The sequence below is a fragment of the Babylonia areolata genome, chromosome 24 (genome assembly GCF_041734735.1).
Source record: "Babylonia areolata isolate BAREFJ2019XMU chromosome 24, ASM4173473v1, whole genome shotgun sequence".
NCBI lineage: Eukaryota > Metazoa > Mollusca > Gastropoda > Neogastropoda > Buccinidae > Babylonia > Babylonia areolata.
Window position 1 is genome coordinate 35,979,900 of NC_134899.1, and position 12,500 is coordinate 35,992,399.

Consider the following 12,500-nt stretch of genomic DNA (forward strand, 5'->3'; position numbering starts at 1 on the left):
TCAAGTCATGTCTTTTTTGTTTATTTTTGTTTCTCAGGAAAAACCATTATTATAAGTATTGAACCATTTTACTTCACAATGTTTATGTTTGCTGTCAGATGATTTTGTTGTTGTTGATTTTTAGTTTCTTTTTTCATTTCATCCGGTCATGTGTATGACAGTAAACAGAGTGGTGTGGATTACGTCTTTTAACCCTTTCGCCGCCAGTCAATTTAGAGTGCAAAATTCCCCTGTGCTATATAAATACAGAAACTATGGTGTCTAAGAATAGCTGGGTATTCCCCCTGTGATCTGTAGAAGATATGGCCAATCCTACCAACGAAAATAAAGAGCAATAGGTTCATGGATAACAGACCCATGATCTGGTCACCTAGTCAGTGACATGGGTCCTCTACCTAGCTGCTGCATAAAATAATGCGAGTTTGTCAGTGAAAGGGTCAACTTGGTCCACGTTCTATCGTCATCTATCCAGTTCCATGCTTTCTTTCTTTCTGTCTTTATGAATTGCGTCTTATGTAAATAACGCTGTGGAAATCACTGCAGCTGACCAGGTTTAAACAAGTTTGTGAGCTGTTTATTTTCATAAAGTGCATGCAGTGAACAAAAATCAATAGGAATGACTGCAACATGCTCGCGCTTTCGCTTGCGCTTACCGATGACCTGTTTCATGTGATTTTGCGTTCGTTAACTCCAACGCTCTCGTGTGTTAGAATGGGCTTTTACGTGTATGGCCGTTTTTATCTCACCATGTAGGCGACCATACTTCTTTTTTTTTATGGGTACGTATGATGGGTATGTTTATGTTTCCATAACCCACCAAAACGACATGGATTACGGGATCTTCAAGGAGTGTGTATGATCAACTGCATTCGTACACGCATATTAATGAATTTAAAAAAAACTATTTTTAATTTTTGTTATTTTTTACTTTATTTATTTTATTATTATTATTATTATTATTGATTTTTTTTCTCAACGCCTGACTAAGCGCGTTGGGTTACGCTGCTGGTCAGGCATCTGCTTGGCAGATGTGGTGTAGCGTATATGGATTTGACCGAACGCAGTGACGCCTCCTTGAGCCACTGATACTGATACTAATGGATTCAGGCACTAAGAGGTCTGCACATTTGCTCACCAAGGAGGATCACAAATATCAGTCTTCCACCCTTAACCCACCAAATGCCGCGACCAGGGTTCGAACCCTGTACCCTCAGATTGAAAGTCCAATGTTTTAACTATAATGTACAATATTGTGCCTGTCACCGCCTGCTTTTATTGAGGACATTCAGACACAATCTTGTCCTGCCACTAGGATTAATCAAACAGCATGAGTGGGGGAAAAAAAAACACCAAAAGAAACAAACATAGCAAAAAGGCAGCAGCAATCAAGGTGACATCAGCGATTGTCAGACATGTTAATGTGCTTCTCGTGTAGGAAGACAAACATGACGACAGTTGGACGACGCCCCCTTTGGTCTGCCTGTGCCCTTGAGCCCCCGCAAGCAAACAAGTTAGGGAACTGAAGTTGGCACAGGGAACTGAAAACAGTAGAAAAGAACACACACACACACACACACACACACACACATGCTCGCACGCACACACACACACACACACACACACACACATGCTCGCACGCACACACACACACACACACACACACACACACACACACACACACATGCTCGCACACACACACACACACACACACACACACACACGCGCGCGCGCGCGCTCGCACGCACGCACGCACACTCACACATACACACACACACACACACACACACTCACACACACAGAGAACAAAAAAATGAGACACAGAAAAATCAGACATCACGCGAGGCAACGGTTACTCATCTGCGGGGTAACAAACAGTATTTGCGAAACGTGTGCAGTGTGTGTGCCAAAGGCAAACACAGAGAGGCGGGAGATGGCTGAATGGAAACAGAGACACTGGGTCTGATAACAATAAATACCCGCCAGCCTCTGCTTGCGTCTTTTTTTTTCTTTTCTTTTTTTATCAATCAGTACGACCAGTACCTGGGAAGAAGCAAGAGCGTAGAGATTGAATCTTTTGAGAGTATTGTGTCTGGATTTGCTTTAATTGCATTTTGTGTTTCAAATAGCAGATTCATTAAAGTACTAAATACTGTTGTTGTTGTTGTTTTTATCTCTATGGTTCTTTTCAGTTGTATTATTTTTCACAAGGACAAAACTCATCACAATTACTGAGCCCTTTGAGATTAATCCCATGTTCTTTTTTTATACTGATGATGTAGGTGTCCAATCCTTTTTTTAGATTTTTATCTTTGTAAATGTCATTTTCGCTAACGTCTGTGGGGGTCTTTACTTGTTTTTTTTTTTTCTTCAATGCCAGTGAATGGTATTGAAGCAGCTGAGTTTATTCTACGTTGGTTTCAATCCATTCTTCATGAAATGTCACCATTGGCCTACTTCGTGTAGAATCTTTTTCATTTCGTCTATGCCATTCTGATCTCTTTTTTTTCTTCTTCTTTTTTATGTGTGCAGTCTCTGTTTCTTTTTTTTTTTCTTTTTTTTTTTTTTTTTTTTTTTTCTTTTTTTTTTTGTAAATCAATGTTTCAGGGAATGCAAAGAATATTTCTATTGAACCAGTGTCAGTTTCCAAATGCCGATTGTTCTGCACTTTTGCTGAACAAGGTATGAGGACGAATTTAATATCAAAACTATTTCAGACAGCCAACTAACTGTCGTCTGTCCGTCCATCAGATCATTTTTCTGCTTTTGGAAACATTATGTTCATGACGAAAAATGTTTCTAGTGAGTCTTAAGCATTGCCACCTTGACCACGTCAAGTTGCCAGGATAATATTGGTAAATTGAGGTTAAATAAATCATTAGATACAAATATCTACACAGACCTAGTGGTTGGTGGTTGTAAAACAATAGTTCATTTCTGTTCATCATGTAGTATTGGACTGATTGACCTAAATTTGTGTTGGTGCTTTTCATTCGTCCATGCACACCTACGTGCGTGCACACATGTATATACGTGTGCTTGCGCGCACGCTCGTGCTACGCGCGCTGTCCAGTACAAAACTGTGTCTGTAGAGGCAAAGCAGACAGATTACGTTTATATCAAATGGGGAGAAAAAAAAGAAAAAAAAAAATCTAACCCGTTGAGTTTCCACAATCGATTTTTCCCTGACTCCCTCCTACAGTTCCCTGTCCAGTTGCACTAAGCTCAGGCATGCGCAGTAGACCCCCTCACCCCCACCCCCACCCCCTCCTCCTCTACCCGGCTTTTTCCTGTAAAGGCCGGTAATTCCCAATGCAAAGACACCCTCAGCGCCTCCATTCTTTCTCAGATGAGCTGCAAGCGTTCTCTCGTCCTTTTTATTATTGGTTTTTGTTTGTTTGTTTCTTTTTCCATTTTCTTTTTTATTTCGATTTCACCGAGTTGTCTCTGAGGCTTTAAGGCTAGATCCATTGTCCTTTCAAACAAAAACGAAAACAACGTATGAACTAGAAAGAAGAGGAGGGGTTGTGAGGGTGGTGGTAGTGGTGTTGGGTGGTGGGTGGGTGAGAAGAGTTTCAGTATGAGCAGACTTAAAGAAAACAACAACAACAGCAACAACAAACAACCGACTCTGCACCATGTCTTTAACCCTTTGTATGTTCTTTTGTTTTGTTTTGTTTGTTTGTGCCACTCGTTTTTGTTTTTCTTCTTTTATATCTCCGGAGGAATTTGTGTGTAATTTTTGTTGTTGCCGCTGCTGCTGTTGTTGTTGTTACGTGTTGTATCTCTTTTTTTTCTCGCCCCCCCCCCCCCCCCCCCCCCCCCCCCCCAATTAAATCGGCTACGTTACGAATCGGCCAGGTCTGTGAGTGTAGTTGATGGGTTTTGTTTTTTTCTTTGTTTTGTTTTGTCCATCTTTTTGCTTTTTTTTTTACATTTACTCGTATGACTTGCGAGAAGAAGAAGAACAACAACAGCACACACACACACACACACACACACACGCACACACACACACACACACACACACACACACACACACAAATACCCACTCAGACACGGTCACGCGCAAGTTTTGGCACGCTGACGTCGCTCAAACAAGCACTCCATCACACTCATACCCACAGGCATTCAGTGAGAGATAGAAAGACAGAAACAAACACACACACACACACACATACACACACACACACACACACACACACACACACACACACACACACACACACACACACTCAGAGACACCTACACACCCAGACAGTCACACAGACACAGATAGAGAGCAAAAAAAAAAAGAAAGAAACAGAGAGAGACAGAGAGATATAGACACAGAGAGACAGAGACATAGACAGAGAGGGAAAGTAAATGAAACTGACAACACTTCTGGCCGAAACAAAATCCCACCAAAATCCAACAAACAAAATAAAGCAGCTCCAAAACACACACACACACACACACACACACACACACACACACACACACACACACACACACACACACACACACACACACACACACACACACACACGGAAAACCGGAAGGAATGGGTTTTGAAATACGTAGTTTGGGGATATCAGCTGCTCAGAGTGTAAATCCCATTCCGAGTGAGCACAGCCCATCAATGCTCCAATGTAAGACATTAAAGGTTCGTGAAACGTCTAAAATGAAAAGAAAACAGGAAACAGACGCGACCTATTTGAGACTCTGTGTGTGTGTGTGTGTGTGTGTGTGTGTGTGTGTGTGTGTGTGTGTGTGTGTGTGTGTGTCTGGGGTTGGGGTTGAAAGCAGGTTAAGGAGGGTTAAGGGAGAGGGATAGTTCAGGGGGAGTGGGGGTGGTGGTGATTTGTGAACATTCCAGTAAACACTTCTTCGGTTTGAATGCGAATTTTACATCATGGTTTCGACCATAGCATGAACGCCTTATTCATTTATTTATCTATTTATTTATTCATTTATTTTTTGTTTGTTCATTTATTTATTTATCTATTCATTTATCTGTTTATCTTTAAAGAATTGTTATTTTATTTTGAGTTACGAAAGCACTTCGCGTTTTAAATGCTTTATACAGATGAAGAGTGAAGTGTTGAACAAGCGTTTCATTTGTAGATGACAAGGTATATGGGGAGGAGGGAAAGACAGACAGACAGAGAGATACAGAAGGAAGAGAGATAGTCCCCAAGACACTGCAAAACTCGCCTTCGCGAATGATTTTTGGGGAGCAATTGTGGATCGAGAAGTAGTCCTCTCTCTCTCTCTCTCTGTTGATGATGACGGACGACAAAACACATGCACGGACTATGGAGCAGAAAAAAGAAAACAAAAACAGCAAAATCAACAACAACAAAAATCTCATGCTAATCCAGTGACATTCACTTCTGAGCCTTGGTAGGTATTAAATTAGGTTAACGAGGCATGAATTTTAAGCATTAATTTGAAGCACATTTATCCAATATTATGTCCGGCCTTACTTGTTTGCAGTGTGATTGACTTTGACGAACAAAAGTAATGCAATACCCAATATTGGAGAAGACCAAATAAACAATGGAAAATGACACCCTAACTCTTATCTGAGCTCTTATCTTATCTCACTGAGGTGTCAGCCTTTTTTATGTTGTGTGTGTGTGTGTGTGTGTGTTTTAAAGGAGTATACATATTTACGGCTCGCGCACACATGAATACTACGACAGATCAGAGGGTGACAAGTTTCTCTGAGCTCTTTAATTGCAGCAATGGACAGAGAAGAATACTTGCCAACAGCAGTCAAGAGCTTACGCAGATGTTGTTGTTGTTGCGTATATGGATCAGTCCGTACGTTTTGACACGTATTCCAAAGTAGAGAGAGAGAGAGAGAGAGAGTGAGAGAGAGAAATTCTTTATTATCGAGGATAACAGATAAGCACTGGCGCGTTTGTTTTTTTTCATCCAGTCCCCGCCCTGAAACAGGGTCTACACTAAACAATACTACTTTATATATGTCATTGCATGCACTACACAATGCTACTTAAAGTCATGGCATGCGAATACAATACTACATAAAGGCATAAGCATGGTAAAAAAATAACACACACACACACACACACACACACACATAGGCACAAGCATGCTATTAGTAATCGAAATAAAACAACAACAAAAAAAAACAAACAAAAATAGAGAGAGAGAGAGAGAGAGAGACAGAGAGCAAAAACTGAAACTGTATCATTCATTGATCAATTGTAATCAACAAAATTGATTTTTTTTTTTTTTTTCTTTTTTTCCTCCCCGCCCCCCCCCCCCCCCCCCCCCCCCCCCCTTTTTTTTTTTTTTTTTTTTTTTTTGTTCGTGGGCTGCAATTCCCACGTTCACTCGTATGTACATGAGTGGGATTTTACGTGTATGACCGTTTTTACCCCCGCCATGTAGGCAGCCATACCCCGTTTTCGGAGTATGCTGGACACGTTCTTGTTTCCACAACCCACCGAACGCTGACATGGATTACAGGATCTTTAACGTGCGTATTTGATCTTGTGCTTGCGTTTACACACGAAGGGGGTTCACGCACGCACAGGTCTGCACATATATTGACCTGGGAGATCGGAAAAATCTCCAGCAGGCGCCATTACCGAGATTCGAACCCGGGACCAAATGATGTTATACTTCCTCTTTCTCCCTCAAAAGGGCGTCGTGGTTGACCGAGACTTCCAGACCATATTGGACGACGTCCGCGCCACGAGGTCTCTGCACGTGAACTATGACCTCATTCTGCCGGTCAAGGCCGTCTCGCGCCAGGAGATGCTGCGCCGAATCCAGGCTCCGGGCGCCTACAACCTGGACCCCTTGCACATGTTCTTCCTGCTGAAGGAGAAGATGAGAGCCTCCGACTTCTTCTACAAGATCAATAAGGACAACGACAAGGGGGTATCCAGAGAGGAGCTGAATTTGCTGTTTCTGGTGAGTGGTGTGTGTGTGTGTGTGTGTGTGTGTGTGTGTGTGTGTGTGTGTGTGTGAGGATGTGTGTGTAGTGTGTGTGTGGAAATGTGTGTGAGGATGTGTGTGTAGTGTGTGTGTGTGTGTGTGTGTGTGTGTGTGTGTGTAATTGTGTGTTTGTGTGTGTGTGTGTGTGTGTGAGGAGATGTGTGTGAGGATGTGTGTGTAGTTTGTGTGTATGTGTGTGTGTATTGTGTGTGTGTGTGTGAAAATGTGTGTGTGGGTGTGTGAAAATGTGTGTGTGCAAGCGGGTGTGTGAAAGCGTGAGTGTATATGTGTGTGTGAAAATGTGAGTGTGTGTGTGCGTGCTTATGTGTGTGTGACTGTGTGGGGGGGTGGGGGTGGGGGGGTTGAGTGCGGTAGCGCTCGCGAGGAAGAGCAATCAAATGACAGTCGTTTTGATGACGATGATGATGAAGCACAATGACACGGACCAATTTGTCTACGACGACGATGACCACGACAATGATGATTATGATGACATAACTTTCAAGAATCAAAAAGGAAAAATCGCTTTGCAGTCAGCTTTCCGATGTTAAAAAAAAAACGATGATGATGATGATGATCATGATGACGATCATGATGACGATGACTATGATGACGGCGACGACGACGATAACGGACTGGGGTATTGGTTACGTTGATGGCCACGAACCTCGCCATCATTACGCTGACGACGATGATTCTTACAAAAAAGCAAGCAATCAATCAATAAATAAATAAATAATGACGTTGACCATGGTGAAAAAGAAGAGAAGAGACGGTAGAAGGACAGACGGATGGACAGATGGATGGATGAACAGACGGGCGGATGGATGGATGGATGGATTGACTGACAGAAGAAATAAAGGAGTGATGGACTGGATTATTGCAGGAAGCCGGGATTCCGGTGACCGGAAGTGTGATCGACGCCATTGTCGAGTTTATGGACGCCGATGGAGACGGCACTATCGACCTTGCGTTAGTCTGCCTGTCTGACCGTCTGTCTGTCTGTCTGTCTGTCTGTCTGTCCATTTGTCTGTCAGTGTGCCTTTCTCTTGGTGGACGTCTCTGTCTCTGTATGTATTTCTGTGTCAGTGTGTCTCTGTTTGTCTGACTAAATAGCTCCCATCCCCCCCCCACCTCTCTCTCTCTCTCTCTCTCTCTCTCTCTCTCTCTCGTTCAAGAAAAACAATTCCACTATAGATCACATGTTCACATTAATGGCATTTGTTCAAAAACAGTTTTGTCTAAATCGGAAATTATATGTAGCATTTATTGATTTCGAGAAAGCGTTTGATTCCGTCAATAGAACGTTGCTGTGGCCTATTTTGCTTAAAAATGGTATCCATGGAAAACTTTATAAATGTGTTGTGAGTATGTATGAGTGTGTTAAGGCAAGAGTGAGATCTGGCGCTGCTCTGACAGAATATATTAATTGCACTTCTGGTGTAAAGCAAGGTGATGTTTGTAGTCCCGTTTTGTTCTCTTTATTTATTAATGAGCTGGCTCTTGAAGTTATACGTTGTGGAAGGCATGGTGCAAAGTTTACAGATAATTTTCTTGAAATCTTTATTCTTTTGTTAGCTGATGATATTGTTTTAATATCGGAAACGGTAATTGGATTACAGACTCAACTAAACAGTTTACAAAGAGCTGCATTTTCTTTACAATTAAAGGTTAATATGGCAAAAAGCAATATAATTGTATTTAGAAAGGGAGGGTACCTTGCATCAAGAGAAAGATGGACTTACAATGGAGATGTAATGCCTGTTGTCAATATATATAAATACTTAGGTTTATATTTCTCGACACGTTTTAAGTTTGCCTTTGCTTGTAAAGATCTCGTTAGCAGAGCTAAAAATGCATTATTGTGTATAATGAAGAAATTATCATTGTTAAACAACGATTCTGCAACTTTATTTTTAAAGTTATTTGATTCACAAATTCAACCTATGGTACTATATGGAGCTGAAATATGGGGTCTCGATTCTGCTGCTGTATACTGTGAAAAAATACACCTATATGCTTTAAAGAAATTGCTCGGATTGTCATTACAAACACCTAATGATTTAGTGTATGGAGAAACAGCCAGATATCCCATAGTTTTGACTTCCACTGTTAAATGTATTCAATATTGGCTGAAAATAACTCAGATGGAAGAGCACAGATTACCCCATAAAGCTTATAGAATGCTATTAGATTTAGATAATAGAGGCAGGAGAAATTGGGTGTCTAATGTGAGAATGAAACTTTGTGAGTATGGTTTTGGTTTCGTATGGTTGAACCAAAGTGTCGGAGATATCAGCAATTTTATTCATGTATTTCGTAGAACATTAATTGATTGTAGATGGCAAAATTGGAACTCTCATATTCAGAATAGCGACAGATTTGATTTGTATCGAATGTTTTGTCATATACCTTATAATATGCCAGTTTATTTGTCAATGAGACTTGATAGACATCTGAAATATACTTTGGCAAGGTTTAGATTAGGTGTTACTGAAATATGTACGCATTATTATCGATATCGAAAATCATGTGCCCAAAATTTGTTTTGTCCAATGTGTCAAGAATCTAAAGAAGATGAAGTTCACTTTGTGCTGTGTTGCCCAGTATTAAGAGATCTTAGAGAACAATTGATTCCACTTAAATACTGTCAACACCCTTGCTTGTTTAGACTTATCATGTTAATGTCATCAACAAATGAAAAGACTGTCAAGGAGTTCGCTCTATATCTGTATAAAGCACTCAAAAGGAGAAATGTATATGTTACATCATGAAGACTTTTGAATGTATGACTTTAGCATTTTACTGTATATCCCCCTTCAAAGGGGCTGTGGCCTATATGAATAAACCATCCCAATCTCTCTCTCTCAATCTCTCTCTCTCTCTCTCTCACCCCCTCTCTCATCGTGTTCTTTCCAGCTCTCAATTTCTGTTTCTGTCTGTCTGTCTGTCTCTTTGTCTTCTAACACACACACACACACACACACACACACACACACACACACACACACACACACACACACACACACACACACACACACACACACACACACACACAGTTGTTATTGTTGCTTTTCATCTGCTTGTTTCTTCTCTCTCTCTCTCTCTCTCTGTCTGTCTGTCTGTCTGTCTGTCTGTCTCTCTCTCTCTCTCTCTCTCTCTCTCTCTCTCTCTCTCTCCTATATTTTTTCTTTTTCTTTTTTTTTTCATTGATGGCTTGATGTAAAAAAGCAATTGTTGCTTATTCAATTTACCATCATGAAATAAAATCTTGACTTGATCTTGACACACACTCTCTCTCTCTCTCTCTCTCTCTCTCTGTCTCTCTCTCCACTCAGCCTCCCACCTCTCCTTTCCCATCAAACCATCCGCCCCCCGCAACCCCCCCCCCCACCACCACCCGCAAGCACATACATCACTACTTCATTTATACCTCTTCCTCTTTTTCTTTCCTACCCCCACCCCCACCCCCACCCAAACTCCACACACTCCCCTTCGCCTCCCCTCCCTCCCCCCATCCACAGAGAGTTCATGACAGGGGACAAGAAGATGAAGAAAATTGCCCGCCAGGGGACCAAGGGGACCAAGGGAGGGAACAAGGGACCAGAATCGAAAGCACCACCACCACAACCACCACCAGCAGCAGGGAAGGGCGGCAGGAAAACGCTGGCACCACTAACAAGCACAACCACCACCACCAACAACAATAATAACATGGACCAGGCAGAGAGCTACACCAAGTATTCCAGAAGCTTCAAGAAAGCGGAGATCGACCCCTTGACCCTGATGTAGGTCAAGGTCACGGTCAGCGCCGAGGGGTCAGCGAGGGACAGGGACAGGGGGTTGCCACTGGCCATTGACTGCTGAGACAGCGGGTGACCTTGGTCTGGAGAGGGAGGGGGTGGGGGAGAGTGATAGACAGGGGTGTAGGGGGCTGGGGGGGGGGAGGGGGGGCAGGACTTGGTAGTGTTGGTAGTACAGTACTGACAATGAGACGGACTGACAGACAGAGGAGTTCCATAAGGTCGATTCCCATATATTGGTTCCTGTGGGAGGTGGGTTTTTTTTTGTTGTTGTTGTTGTTGTTTTTCTTATTGACGATTTCCGGAATGTGGAATGCGTTCGTTTTTTTTCGTTTATTTGCTGTTGTTTTGGGGGGTGGGGGTGGATTAGGGCTTTTTTGTTTTACAATTTACTACGACGCGTGGCTGTATAGGTCAAATGCAGCCGTTGTATGAGTAACTGTATCTTTCATACTTTTTTTCAGTGGGGAGGGAGGGAAGGGGTTGAAGTGGAGTCGGGGGATCTTGCATGTTCAGATTTTGTTCCTGTTGTCGTTACCATCATCATCGTTGTCGTCGTCATCATCATCATCATGAATGATGTGACGTGCATGTGTATCATAAAATGCACGGAATAAAAACAAGTAGACATACCCTGTTACTTCGATGGTTACCCATCAGTGAAAGAATATAGTGCAATGTTTCTGTCATGACTCTCAGTACAATCCATATAAACATTTTCGATCATCAGTAGATATTCCTGTTTTGGACATTTTGGGGATCATAAATTTTTATCTTTTTTTTTTTTTAATTTCGGTATCCTAAGATTTTGGATCGCATGGAAAGAATACAGGCCTTAAAAAGAACCTTAATACCCAAACATGTTTGTTTGTGCGTTATGCCTGATCATTCGGGAATGAAATTATGGATATGGTGCATGCGTGCGTGCGTGTGTGTGTGTGTGCATATGTGTGTGTGTGTGTGCGCACGGGCTTCCGCGAGTATCCATGTGTGTGTTTGTGCATGTGTATGCGTTGTATGCGTGTTTGTGTGAGTGAAACAGAGAGAGACAGAGACAGGTAGAAAGAGAGAGTGTGTGTGTTGTGTGTTTCTCTGTGTGTGTGTGTGTGTGTGTGGTGTGTGTGTGTGTGTGTGTGTGTGCGTGAGAGAGAGAGAGAGAGAGAGAGAGAGAGCGTGTACCTGTGTGAAGGGTTGGGATCCCCGCCCTTTTTCTTCTTGTACAATGTGAAAATTTTCCAGTTATTTTTCCCAACAGTGCCAGTATTTTTATTTTTTTTTTTTTTTTTTTTTTTTGTAATTGTCAGCGCATCGTTTGTTGATGCTGCCATTAGCGATTAGGACCATCAGAATAGGTATGTACTTGAAGAAATCATCATCATCATCATTATCATCACCTTCTTCTTCTTCTTTTACTTCTCCTTCTTCTTCGTCTTCGTCTTCGTCTTCTTTTTCATCAACATCTGTGTAGCATTTGTAACAGTGATCTGTACCTTTTTTGCCACGTTCTCACTTACCTTTCAGTACCGTCTGTGTAGCGTGGTAAAATATCATTGTCATTGAGACTGTGTGTGGAGACAGGAGAGAAATCTACACTGTGACTCTGGTAAGTAAAAATGTAATGATTGCTTTGTTTATGGTATACATAAATGCGGATGTATGTGGATATATGTAATGCGTATATACATCCGAATAATCGTACCGTTCTGAAATGTCATGTGTTAGAATATGGCTTTTATATGGTACTAT

At 41.8% G+C, this 12,500-nt stretch overlaps 1 pseudogene across 1 annotated transcript in view; it reads left to right on the forward strand.

Annotated features, from left to right (window-relative positions):
* The window catches only part of LOC143298622 (uncharacterized), a 50,718-nt pseudogene extending 39,900 nt beyond the window's left edge, over positions 1 to 10,818 (forward strand). Inside the window, exons 13-15 of the transcript XR_013057427.1 lie at positions 6,655 to 6,927; positions 7,838 to 7,923; positions 10,476 to 10,818. The product of XR_013057427.1 is annotated as an uncharacterized LOC143298622 (transcript). The remainder of the gene's footprint in view (positions 1 to 6,654; positions 6,928 to 7,837; positions 7,924 to 10,475) is intronic.
* Positions 10,819 to 12,500: the final 1,682 nt, after the last annotated feature.